The sequence below is a fragment of the Struthio camelus genome, chromosome 7 (assembly GCF_040807025.1).
Source record: "Struthio camelus isolate bStrCam1 chromosome 7, bStrCam1.hap1, whole genome shotgun sequence".
NCBI classification, from domain to species: domain Eukaryota; kingdom Metazoa; phylum Chordata; class Aves; order Struthioniformes; family Struthionidae; genus Struthio; species Struthio camelus.
Window position 1 is genome coordinate 20,027,056 of NC_090948.1, and position 13,166 is coordinate 20,040,221.

The following is a 13,166-nucleotide window of genomic DNA, read 5'->3' on the forward strand; positions in this document are numbered from 1 at the left end:
CAAGGTCCTGTGCCTTGTCAGAAATCTGTTACAAAGATCTGTCTAGAGCACAAGTTTCCATTTGTAATGAATGGAGGCAAAACACACAATTATTTCCAAATATATTTAAATTGTTTGAAAAGTAAACTGTAAGGGTCCTATATTGTTATACACATATATAATTACACAATAATATATTAATATTACATATATTATACACATATACCTATGCACATATATATATTTATTAATTTTCTAAGTTTTAAGAATGCTTACAGGACACAAAGATTGAGATGAGATGTCAAATCAATTTTCTCATTTAATACGATCTTCAACTTCCCCACTATAATTTTTCCAAAAAGCAATTTCCCCTCATGCCAGGACAAGTTAATGTGCATGATTACTTCTTTACTCTACCCCTCTTGGGGAGGTATGCTCAATCTGTTTAGAAAACAAAGAGTATATAGCATAATGGTTACAGATGAATATTTTTAAGTTTAGATCCTGTCATTCCACTGAATTCAGCTGGACCCAAATATGAATAAAGAGTCATTGCAAGATTATAAGCTTGAAGCATTTGCTCATACATAATGCAATATATTCACTACTCAATTATTTTGTCTCTCAAGAAGAGTAGAATGTCAACATTTATTGCCTATACCTCTTTATAGAGACTCCTTCAGCACTTTTTACTCTAAAAATTGATCCATATTATGTACAGCAATGTCAAAATAATGGATAAAGATACCATATCAAGATCTGTTTCATGGCCAAGATTTAACAATGCAACTTAGAGTAATTATGATGTGAAAATGTTTTAGTCCTTCTTGTCAGAATGAAGCAATGTGAAGAACCTGAGTTCATGTCTTTGTGGTTCAGACAGCTGTGGATGAGAAGTAATTTACAGTCAGGTTTTGAAATCATGCCAGCTGGAGCTTACTCTTCAAACAAATACTCCAGTACACCATTAGGAAAGTCACATATCCTATGTCATCATTTGATGGGAACCTTGTCAAAAAGTCTCCTCCCCTCTTGCTACAGCTGTTCCTGTGAAGAAGAGAGCATGTTTTCTGGTCATCACGTGCTCTGTGAATACTGTCTCTAGAAGGTAATTTACAGAAAACTTGGGGATACACTTTCTCAGCTCTACAGACCTGGAGTTTGAGCCAAATCATGTTTTGTTAAAAAATACTCATGTGGTACAGAACTCAAATCATAAAATTAATTATTTCAAAATGTTAAATTAAAGAGATTAAAAAAAAAAAACCTAAAATCAAACTCACAGGGGCTTCTCCTCCATCAGTCCTTTGCTTTCTTTGTACACACCTGAAAAGACATTTGGAAAGTAGGAGGCCGCATTTTTCCCTGTTGTGCATGCTGGATAGAAATGACATAGCCCCATAAGATATAGGCAGAAGGATATGTCCTTACATCAGTGTCTGCCTAGACCTACTGTTGGATCTGCAGGAACGTAGGGATCTTTGCATCATACATCACCTGCTGCTGCTGTATGGGGTGTTGTTGGGATAAAGTGTTGTTTCTTTAACACCATACCCTCTTTAAAAAGGGGTTTCAAGAAGCCTGAACATGAGTTTAGACAGAGAAGAGGAACACAGAGTAGCCATGGTGCCCTAGCACTCACCTCCTCAGATGTTGGTTGTGCACTCTGGGACATTTGGTTCAGTCTGGAGCTCTGAATTTATCTTTTCCATGCCCCTGGCTGCTGTGCCCTAGGTGGTTTGTACAGGCTGCAGCTCCTTGCCTCTCCCTGGGCTGTGGTGTCAGGAGAAGCGCACCTTGGCCAGCAGCCTTTTGCATCTCCTCCAGTGCAACGAACCTCAGATCACATTGTAATGTTTCTCTTCAGGAAACCATGGTTAACACTGGGGGCTTTCTAGTTCTCACAAGTTTCTGCTGTACCTGTCTTCAAGTGAAAAAAGTAGAAGTTGGGGAGGTGATAAGTTATTAATGCTGTAGATAGTCAGCTGTGGCTGCAGTTTCACCAGTGCTTTAAAGCTAGTATTTAAGCAGCTCTGATGTTGAAAGATGACCACTCTTCCCCACTCTTCTAACTACTTGCTGTCATCCCACCACTCCCTTTCACTTGTGTTTGCAGGAAAGTTTTGTGTGGCCACGTGGAGAACTGGTTGTGCCTATTTCAGGGAAAAAACAAGCCAGGTTTGTAAAGCACTCATGGAAAGACAGCCTAGCGCTGGAAGGACCAGCAAGAGGACCCAGGCACAGTAATGCTCAGTTCTGCAGTGCCTAAAGATTAGACGTTAGCTCCGAACCTGGAATCTACAACACCGATTTAGGTGTCCCCATTTTCCATGTATTGTTCAGGAAACGGTGTCCTGGGCTCTGGGTGCCTAAATCAGCCTGTGGGGGAAACTGAAACAAGGCACCTCTTGAGCCTGGGATCCAGAGCCCACATTCACTTCTGGTGCCTTGCTGCCTAGAGCATGCTCAAGGAATGCACACTTACGTTATATACTGTGAGAATTGCCCAAAAAAGGTAGAGCCAATATGTTTTGCTCACGGTGTGATTTGACACATGACATACCACAGCAACCGTCCAGGGCAAAGAATGCAACCCTAGTATGTATCAGATGTAATTAAGGATGTATGACTTAAGTACCAACTCATGGCAGCAGTTTGAAGTGATACCGTTGGACTGAGATACAACATTGTGGTTTTACTTCCCATCTAGGGAGCTGTAATACATGCTAAAAATACTCTGTTGGGCACATGGAAATTCAGAGCGTTATCACATGTGGAGGAGGAAGATGGAACGTCAGTCCCAGGAGAAGTAACCACAGAAGAGACAAAAAAAAAAAACTTAAAACTGAACTTTTTAAGGTAAGCCTTTCTTTGTTGCCAGTAAGATAAGCTAGGACTCTGACATTCTTCATCCTTCTCCCCCTGTCTCTTGGGGGATGAAAAGTGATCTATGTTTAGAAATGAGTCATAGGCTTAAAAAAAAATACAGGTAATTATTTGCACCATATAAAGTACTTTACTGCTACATATTATATCTATTTAGTTTCTGGAGATGTTATTTTCCTCCCTCTGTTTTGTCAGGGCAGGAGTCATTTATTATTTAACTGCGTTTAAAGTCACTCCTCTCTGGGGAAACATGGAAGGGGATGCTTGACACACAAGGATTGCAATGACTTATACCCCTCTCCAAACCTGATATGTGCCCTGGCTCTGCCATCCCAACTCTGGGTGGCACACAATGACTGTGATTTAAGAGAGCAGCAAAAGAGGAAGAATTGCTCCAATAACCTTTTGGAAAGGGTATCCCTGATCCTTTTTTGTAATTCTGATTAAGTAATTCAGTGGATACTGCTATCTGTAAATTGATACATTCAAGCTCTACTATTAGACAATTAGAAGAGAGAACAGAGAGAAATTTCTATTTGTGAAGGATGATAACATGATAAACAGGATGTTATGGATAAATAACAAATTAACCAATGTGATTAGATTTCAGCTTTAGTGAACTACAGAGTCAGTTCCTGCCCATTTTACTTATATGAGTAGTTTCACTTATAATCTGCTTCTTAGTAAATTGGTCATTATCATAAAGCAATTAAACTTGTTGTTCTACTTCTCTAGCATTACACATTTTAATAATTGTAGTCATAACCATTAAAACCTGTAGTCTTGTATTCCCATGTTGCAAAACGCTCCTTGCATTACTGTGTGAAACCACTCAGTCTCCCTTTTCTCTATGACCGCGAGTTTAGCATCCATAGAAGAGAGAGGGGAGAAGTAAACACATGCAGAGCAGGTGCATGGTAGGAACGATGCAACTGTCTGTTCAGCCTGCGCCCGGCAGCGACCTGGCACGCAGCGCTCCAGAGCTACGGGAGTGGGTACGGAAACCGGGACCAAGCAAATTCCACGCCAGAACGTTGACAACGTCTGACACATGCAAATAGGTATGCTGAGCACACAGGGCTGCATATCTTGCTGAACAGAATACCAGGCAAACACCAAGGGGTCAGATTTGTGCGCAGTAATCATTTAGTTGTCATAAAACCAGAGAGGCTTTAAAAATCTGTCTGAAAGGCGCGTTCACAGAGTCACCAAGGCAAAACCTACACAAGGATAAAGGCTTTGTAACTTTAATAGTACGTTTGGAAAAGTTACTCTCCCTTTTAATATACTGTGAGTTCCAATTTTTGTAAAGTACTGAGGAATTTCCATCAATTTCTCTTTTAAATATTACCTTTTGTCACATTTTTACGCTTCTAGCAACCACTATACTAAATAGGTAAAAGGGTGGATACGCAGATATTGGCTTAGAGGAGCAAATTTTATTTAAAAGATCTCTTCTGTATATTTAATTCTTTTATACTATTGAGGAAGTACTTAAGACTATTCACATAATATCTTTAAAAATAATGATCTTTTATATATTTGTGGATAATACCTATAAAAAACTGAGAAAGTATGTTGGCAGAATTTTGTAAGAAGTTGTGCATAGCACAGCTCTCCTGAGCAACAGTACATTTAGAAAATGGCTGAAAGTTTTTTTTTCTGTCCATAAGAAGTGGCATTCCAGAGGCTTCTCTTTCTGCCCATTGTTCTCAAGAGAATTATTGAGAGGATCACTGCAGGTGAGTGATCTTCCCTCAGCTCTTGGAAAGTGAGGAAAACTATATTAATTGGATATTTATCAAAGTGAGGAAAGTTATATTAATTTGGATATTTATCCACACTTCTAAAAGTCACACCCGAGAAGCCAAGAGTAGCGTATAGGCATTACTCACCCTTGTTTCTGGAGTGCCTAGAAGAGCAGAAGCCCTCTGTGCCGAATGCTTTACAAAACTGAAATAAAAAGTCAGGCTCAAAGAAAGCTGGCAATCTGCATGTGATACATGTGATACAAATGACTATAAATGAATGCTAACGGATGGAAATAATGAAACAGTCCTGTTATAGGCTGCTCAGTGATCTCAAGAATTGGTTTGCAGAGAAGATGAAAGGGGATAAAAGCTTCCTGTTTTCTAACAAAAGGCTGTTTCCAAAAGGGGAAGACTTTGCTCAGTATCTTTTCAAAATCTTGTTGGAAATTACCTGTGATACTAATGGCTACTTAGCAAATTTGACATATTTCGTCTCATGCTTCTTGCACATTTGAGGAACTGTTGTGGAGCTCTGTTGGACTGCCACAAAGCTGGGACCTCTGGGTTAAGAAGGTACCCCCAGGTGGTCTGTCCTAGGCTGAATCTTGTCCTGCCTGTACATCACTGTACTTCGTGGCAGTGCTCTGGAGCCAGAAATCGAGTTTCTCTGACTCTAGCGCAGGTTTATCATGGGGATTAGCTAGAGGCCAGTCTGCTATCAGTGTCCAGTGCTCCTGGCAAGCCCATTCCAGGAAGAACAAGGTTTCCTGGGTCTTTGTATTGCACTGAGGATAGCACAGTCCTGATCCAAACTGGAGCTTCTGGGTGTTACCACCATACAAGTAGGAATTATTAATGGTAACAGACTGCTATACAACTTGAAACATAGGTCAAGGACATAGATATCCTTGTCCCAGTAGTTTTCCATTTGCTCACGATACAAATGTCTCCAAGGACTATCTGACTGTTCTCTTGACTTGTTCCACTCTTCTGGACAAAGCGTTAGCTGTGATGAATTTGAGGTTCTTGTGAGTTCAGCTCATGTGGTAAGTCAGATGCCAGACTCCCAGTCTGTGAGTAATGCTGCTGAAGGTACTTACTTAAGTGAGCGCTGTAGCACTGTGCCCTTTATTCTCTGCTATATAAGCTTACACTCATTTAATCTAAGCACTTCTGCTTAAAATTGGTTGGCACAGTGGAGTTTCTACTGAAAAATGCTTTAGAAAGGAAAGAGAGTGAACGATATGAAATGAAGCCAAACTATAAGTGGCAGGAACTTCATTTTCCATTTCAAAGTAAAGTTAAATATATGTGATCTAATATAAAATGACAGGATGCTTTTGAAATATATATAAAATGTTTCATTTTAGTAAGAAGAGACACTGAAAATCTTTTTTGCTACCAAGCAGGCATGTGGGTGACGTTGGCTGGCAGCCTGTTGCAACACAGTGGTACAAAGGGAATTTTTTCAAGCATTGCCACAGTACGTGGGTTTTTTAATTGAGATTTTACTACCATAAAGTCAGTCAACCAAGAAGAATTTCTCTTGTTTTGGGTAGTAATAAATCTTCCAGGACAGTGTTAACCAACCCCTCGGGCAGTTTTGCTGGTTCATATTACTTTATATCCCACAGTACAAATTGCTGGAATAGGAGAAGGGACTTAGGTATACATTTCAAACATTTCTTTCATAGTTTTGGTCAGCATCATATGACTACATGAGAGGAATAGCAAGGGATTCATCATGAATATAAACACAGTAAGCGCCATCTCAGGTTTTACGTTAAAAAAGAAAACAAAATCAAAACAACCCTTCCTTCCCCTCTCCCCCTCCCTCTTCCCATTGAACTATTCCACAGACTTGGTGAGAAGTCTTGGAACAATTTCCTTTTCTACACTTCTAATTTAAACACCTTACTAGAAATGAATATTTCATAGCATATCAGGACTCCGTTCTTCAAGGCTTCGTCTCTTTACTGCTAATTATTTCAACAAGACCTATACTAAAGGCAAAGCCTGTCACTTCTCTAGATTGCCTGCATTAACACTATAAAACTAGCTTCATATGACAGTAAAGTTCTTGTTTCTAGTATTTCTTCATTTTCAATTTTTAGAATCTCCCACAGAAAGAAGTGACACAGTTTGCACTGGAAAACAGACTCCCTGCAGTTAGATCAGCTCTGGCCTCATTAGTAGAAAAAGTGAAACTACTAAAATTTAATCCTTACTTCCCCTCATTCTTCAAGCCAAAACCATCTTCTATTTGTATACGAGAAATACCCACAGCAGTATGCGTAAAGATCAACCCCTGAGGTCAGTTTGAAATAGCATATATTGCTTGAGCAAGAAAGCAACGTCTGCTTAGCTAGCTATAATTTGGAGTTAAGAAACTTAGAGATTTTCCACTAGATCTCACTTATTTTGTCCTGGGCTGGGTGAGGTGGGGGTGGGGAGAGAAATAACCCTCCACCTGTAATTAATTTCACAGTTTGATGATGCCAGAGATAATAAAATAATCCTCAAACACAACACTTACCAGAGAGTGTCATTTGACCAAAGTAGACAGGGATGAAGAACACGGCTGAAAAATCTTTTCCTTGTATCTTGACAAAGGTCAAGGCAACTCTATAGGGAACCAGATTGTCATGGCGTGCTGATATGAGGTACCAGCGAACCGGGCAATTCTGGAAGCTCTTGCCATAGTTCCTTCACGCATCGATGTACACTGAGGAAAACATGCATAAGGGAAAGTCCATGCTCTTCATTTCATACTTTGAAGTTCCCTTTTTTCCTTTACTCATACTCAACCTTTAGTGGGCCATTTCTCATTAGCTGCAGTCAGAAAAGAGACTTGCTTCATTCCTGGTCCTGCTTGACTCTCACAGGCTAGCTGAGCATCCAGCTGCACCCTCACATTGAGAGCCTGAATAACAAAAGCACCTGGGAACGGCCTACAAGAAAACAGCCTTTATGGTCTCACAGTGGTACTCTGCCTGTCGCTTGCTGGTATAATCTTCTGAGTGAGAGCTTTAGGGGCTTATAGCTGTTTTGTGTTACCCAAAGAGCATAAAGCAAGGCCAGTGCAGTCAAAGCGCCACACGGTACAAGCAACAGTGGTACTAATTTCTCCAAGATGACACTATGTGTCACTGAACTGCCTGAAGCTGGTGGGACAGCTAGAGGTTCACACTTCCACTGTTTGTCCTCCAGCCTCCGAGCTGAATTACCAACAAAATCAGTTTTGAATTTTTGTAAGTTTTATTCACAAAAACCAGACCCCATGGCTCTGAATATTCCAGACAGCTTTTCCTCCCAGTAATTACATACAGCCTTTACTAATCCAAACTAAGTTTGGTCTTCTGACTGAGAACTGGAAACTCTGCAAACTCTTTACCAGCTTCCACCACCAGTCAGCCAATGTCCCAGGTGCTTAGGATCTACAGTAAACAGACATACGAAACCAACAGTTCAGTTTTTTATGAAGTGCAGCTTTCTGTAAGGGTGGAATTATCATCACAAAACAACCTACTGCTTATTATCAGGCCCTACAGATTTTGACAAGTTTATTAGTTTTAGATGTGAGATCTTAACTAATTCCCATTCATTAACTATTACAACAATGACTTTGGCCTCTTACACCCTTCATAGACATGACAAGATAAACTAGATAAAATGAAGGAAAATGTTGTGGGATTTGCTCTGCATTTAAACTAACCTCTCATTTTATTGTATTATTTAGCAAATACAAAGATGAATGTTTGTCAGGTGATGCTATTTAAAAAGCAAAGCCAACAGGAGGCTTTTGGGAGACATGGTATGATTAGGATTAAGTCTTTTAAAGAAGAATACCTTATGAAATTTTAGCTAAAAAAACCCAAAAAACTGAGGCATAATATTTTCCATTTGTCCATAAAAGCTATTGCAGCAATTTCTGCAATAAAGCTGAGATGGTATCTGTTGTTAGTCATTTGGAGTTCTTTGGGATGAGGACTTAGTCTTTGTATGTGTGAAGCATTCTGCTGTGCATAGATGAACCTCAAATGCAAAAAACTATGTAAGTTGCATAATAAGAAATTTCAATAGTTTTGCAGCATTCAACAGTATTGTTCACGGCTGAGGGCCAGATTGTAAAATCTGTGTTTGTGGCTATTAAGCTCTTACCCTAGCCCTTCCCAAAATTTTCTCAGTTTGATCCCATTTCTGTTGGGCTTGTAACCCTATATACTATAAGAACAATTCTACTTCTGTTAGCCTAGTGACCCTGTTGGAACTGCCAGAATCTCACTGGGCTGATAAATCTTAATTTGATAGTGCTGCTAGACACAACAAGGACTTTCACTGATGTCATTGAAGCTATTTGTGAAGCAAGGCACCACTCAAAAGAAATAAGGGTGTCTTGCAGTTTACCTACTTGCTTGGAGTGTAGAATTTAGGGGAGCAATAACAGACAAAAACGTTAAGAAGTCTTTTTGTATGGTTAAATACTTATTTTGGGATTGAAAAATACTGGAAAACAGACAGTGAACATAAACATATTATTTAGGTAAAGACTAGATTATAAAAATGATCCCTCATGTAAAAGTTCAAGCACAACAGTGAAAAAGAATATGTATTTTCTAGTAGAAAATCCATCAGTATTTATCTCCTTCTGTTAATACAATCAGAGTTTAGGCTAACCTCATCATAAAACTTAAATGAACTGGAAAAGAGAACATTCTGTTTTGTAACTGTTAAAAACAATTGAATATAATGTTAAGTTCTCTATTGGTTTTGGCAGCAAGTTCTTGCCCCTTTAAACTCCTATGTACACACTTTCTACTCTTTTGTAACGGGACTTTAAAAAGACATTAAATTGACTTGGTTTGCATGGGAATATGCAATCTGGACAATGTGGAGAGCACTATTTGAAAGACATTGTTTGCAAGGTTTTACTGGGTGACAGCAGCACTTAGATCTGTCAAAAGCCTGAAACACGCACTCAGTCTGCGAAAGCCTGGAATGAACAAGGAAGATAAAGTGATATTGGTCACTCAATTGCAGATTTAAACTGGAGCTACAAAGTCTCACACAAGCCTGGCACAGGGCCAAGTCTGGGGATGGGCAAAGAATATACATCAGCAGAAACCCCACAACCGATCTAGTATCAGTCAAAAATAATTCTCACTTCATCTGCACTGCTTAGCAAAAAAACTTGTTTGTCTAGTTTTTCTTTAATCAAATTATTAACTGAAATAATTCTTGATTCAGCGAAACTGGGATAAGATGAATAAATAATCTAAAAGCGTGAACGACTGATAAGAAGACATGAATAAAATGACTTCCATGTGTACGTGCTTACTAAAAATGGGATTTCTCTTTTAAAGAAAGAGTACTGTAAACAAATACACGATCCAGTTTATTAAGTAGAACTGGCTGAACTACAGTTCAAAAATAAGTGACACATGTTAGCAATTACCATACTACACTACATTTATACCATTGAAAAGCATAGTTCATATGTTTTTCCTATACAAGTTGTAGCTTTTCTAGCTTGCCCTTACTAAAGATTTTCAGAAATGTCTTCTCACCCTGTATATACAAGCCTGACTACTGAATCCATATGTAGACATGCGAGAGCAGATCTAGAATCTGTCAGTTGCATGTTCTAGAGCATAAGTTAAAAAGATCTTCCATCCAGAGATATAATGGAGAAAGAATAGGCTTTGGCAATTCAGTGGTGAGCATGTTTGCCTGTAGCTCATGTTGCTCGGGTTTCAAGAGCAAGAGATGATCGGCCTGGTTAAACTTAGGGAAGAGCTGTGTCAGCACACTGCTCTATTAGGGCTATTTTATCTTTCAGGATGGACGTTCTCAGCTCTTGATCCGTAAAACATGACAAAACAGACCCTCCCTACCTCCCATAGACTTAAACAAACCGTCAGCCTATTAGATATTGTGATAAAAGTTACTAAAGAAAAGTAGATTTTTTTTAAACCAAAAAATCAAAAACGTTTACTTTGAGAGAAAAGGCTTCTCCGCTTGTAGTAAATAAAGAGAGAAATCTTATAAACAACCAGCAGCTTGGCGTTCAGGGCACTCATCAGATACCTAGGCCAAGTTCTTGTTCCCCATCAGGCAGTGCCTTTGCTCAGCCCTGGGTTTGCCTCCTTGCTCGGGTATAAGCCTTATGTATGAGACTACTGGCCATTCTGGAGCAAGTCTCTCTCAGATAAACAGCTTTCTCTTCCTGACATGCAATGACAACCGACGTTCAGGACTTGCAGCATGCTCTGAGAGCTGCATGCTGGGATGTACTAGCTGGAACGAAGTGAGTAAGTTAGATCCTACTGCAAGGAACAAGGATACAGATCCAAACCAGAGCACCATATTCAATCTAAACAAATGACTGCTGTTCCGCCGTTTGGGCAGAGGGCTGGCAGAAAACAGCTAGAGGCTATTCAAAGATGATATTCATGTGATCTCCCACTTCCCCATATTAAGGAAAGGCATGTTATTTCACTGTTGCATTAGTTCAACACTGGGCTACCACATGAGAAGGACATATGCAACAAGTAGCAACATGTCTGCAGAGATCATTAGGAGATGATTATTCACTCTTCTCACAACGCAAGAATTTGGTGTAGCAGACGTAGAAAAAAAGAGGAGGAAATGCTCTTTTCCTTCCCCCACAAAATGCATTGTTAAATTGCCACAGAGTGTTATGTAGGTCATAAGTGTCAGTGAACTGACAAAGAAAAATTATAAAATGCAATTATAGTAAGTCTGTCCAGGGTTGAGAGCGCAGCCAACAGAGGCAGCGAACAGACGCAGCAGTTTGCGCAGCAGTGTCTGGGTTCTGCCTGGGCCTTTTGTGGGCCTTGTTGGAAGTTGTGGAGACTTTCTGGGGACCCCCGAGGAACTAGACGGTGCTTGCTGCTAGCAGGAAGGGAGAGCTGGGCAAGGACTCCTGCAGGGGACCTTGACTTAACTTCTCCTGGGAAGTTCTAGCTAGGTGGGGCTGCTGCTAACGAGCTCTCTGGGCTGCCCTGGTCAGAGGGAGTTGGGGCTTTTGTTTCAGGTGGCTCCTGATTGGGTGGGTCAAGCACCCTTGTGAGTCACTGCTAGGCAGAGGCCTATATAAGAGCCAGGCCCAGAGTGCAGCCAACAGAGGCAGTGAACAGATGCAGCAGTTTGCACAGCAGTTTGTGCAGAAGGGCACCAGAAGGCAAAGAAGGCACCTCTCCATTTTGCACAGTGGTGTGTCCTTCCCCAGGCATGGTCATGACACACCACAGAGCATGTTCCCCAGTGGCTGCTGGAGGTGCTGCATCAGCTGTGTCTGAGGCCTCAACCCAGACAGACCCTCAGACAGCAGATGCAGCTCTGCAGGGGTCAGGCTGCAGGGAGTGCCTGGGGCCTCTCCGTGAGGCCTGGGCTGACAGTCAGCTCTCCTGCATGAGGTGTGCTGTGGTTGACCAGTTGCATCACCAGATAAAGGAGTTACAGGAGGAAGTCAGTAGGCTGCGTAGCATCCGAGAGGATGAGCGGGAGATTGACAGGGCGTTCTCAGAGACTGTTCAGCTCCGGGAGTCCCCTGCCCCCACTGCAGCGGAGTTGTCAGAGGGCTTTGTACTGTGTGTAAAGGTGCATCATAACGCTGTTGAAGAGGGCTGGAAGCTGGTGACCTCTCGTAGAAGGAGAAAGGCTCTTGCTCCTCCTCAAGACTTACCCTTGAAGAACAAGTTTAGCGCCCTCCAAGCTGAGGAGGAGCTGGGCACGGCTCCAAGGGAGGCAACTGGCCTGGCAGACCCTGTGCAGTGCAGGAACACCCAGAAGAAGCAGAGAGGGATTGTTGTGGGTGACTCCCTGCTGCAGGGGACAGAGGCACCTCTCTGCAGACCTGACCTCTTGTCCAGAGAGGTTTGCTGCCTGCCGGGGGCTCGAATAAGAGATGTCGTGGAAAGACGGCCAAGGCTTGTCCATGCATTGGACTACTACCCTCTGCTGCTCTTCCATGTGGGTGCTAACGACACAAAAGGCAAACTGGAAACCATCAAACAGGACTTCAGAGCTCTGGGAATGGTGGTGAAGGGTCTGGGAGCCCAGGTGGTTTTCTCCTCAATCTTGCCTGTGAGGGGAAAGGACAGGAGGAGGAGTAGACGCGTTTTCCAAGTTAACAACTGGCTGCGCCGCTGGTGTTGACAACAGGCCTTTGGTTTCTATGACCATGGGACCCTGTTTGAAGATGAACAGCTGATGGGGAGTGATGGGATCCACCTTACCAAGCAGGGCACATGTGTCTTTGCCAACAGATTGGCCAGCCTGGTAAGGAGGGCTTTAAACTAGGCAAGATGGGGGAAGGGGAGTGGTATAGTGGCAGGGGAGTCAGTAAAACACTGCTCAAGTCAGGATGCCTCCAGCGGGTGCATACAACCAGGGGAGACAGCATGGGACATGGCTATGGAGGATCCTCTTGCACCTCTCCTGGGAAGCCTGCGTGTTTGACTGGCTCTCTGAAATGCCTGTATACCAATGCACGCAGCATGGGGAATAAACAGGAAGAGTTAGAGA

The 13,166-nt window shown here is 41.6% G+C and overlaps 2 protein-coding genes across 2 annotated transcripts in view; both read right to left on the reverse strand.

Annotated features, from left to right (window-relative positions):
- HECTD2 (HECT domain E3 ubiquitin protein ligase 2) overlaps window positions 1-13,166 on the reverse strand; it is a 66,652-nt gene that overhangs the window by 48,782 nt on the left and 4,704 nt on the right. The gene's annotated exons all lie outside the window — the stretch shown is intronic.
- The window catches only part of PCGF5 (polycomb group ring finger 5), a 120,082-nt gene continuing 107,171 nt past the window's right edge, over window positions 256-13,166 (reverse strand). Inside the window, exons 15-17 of the transcript XR_011142188.1 lie at window positions 7,153-7,341; window positions 1,622-1,903; window positions 256-1,026 (exon numbers count right to left, since the gene is read on the reverse strand). The gene's annotated coding sequence lies outside the window, so the exon portion shown is untranslated. The remainder of the gene's footprint in view (window positions 1,027-1,621; window positions 1,904-7,152; window positions 7,342-13,166) is intronic.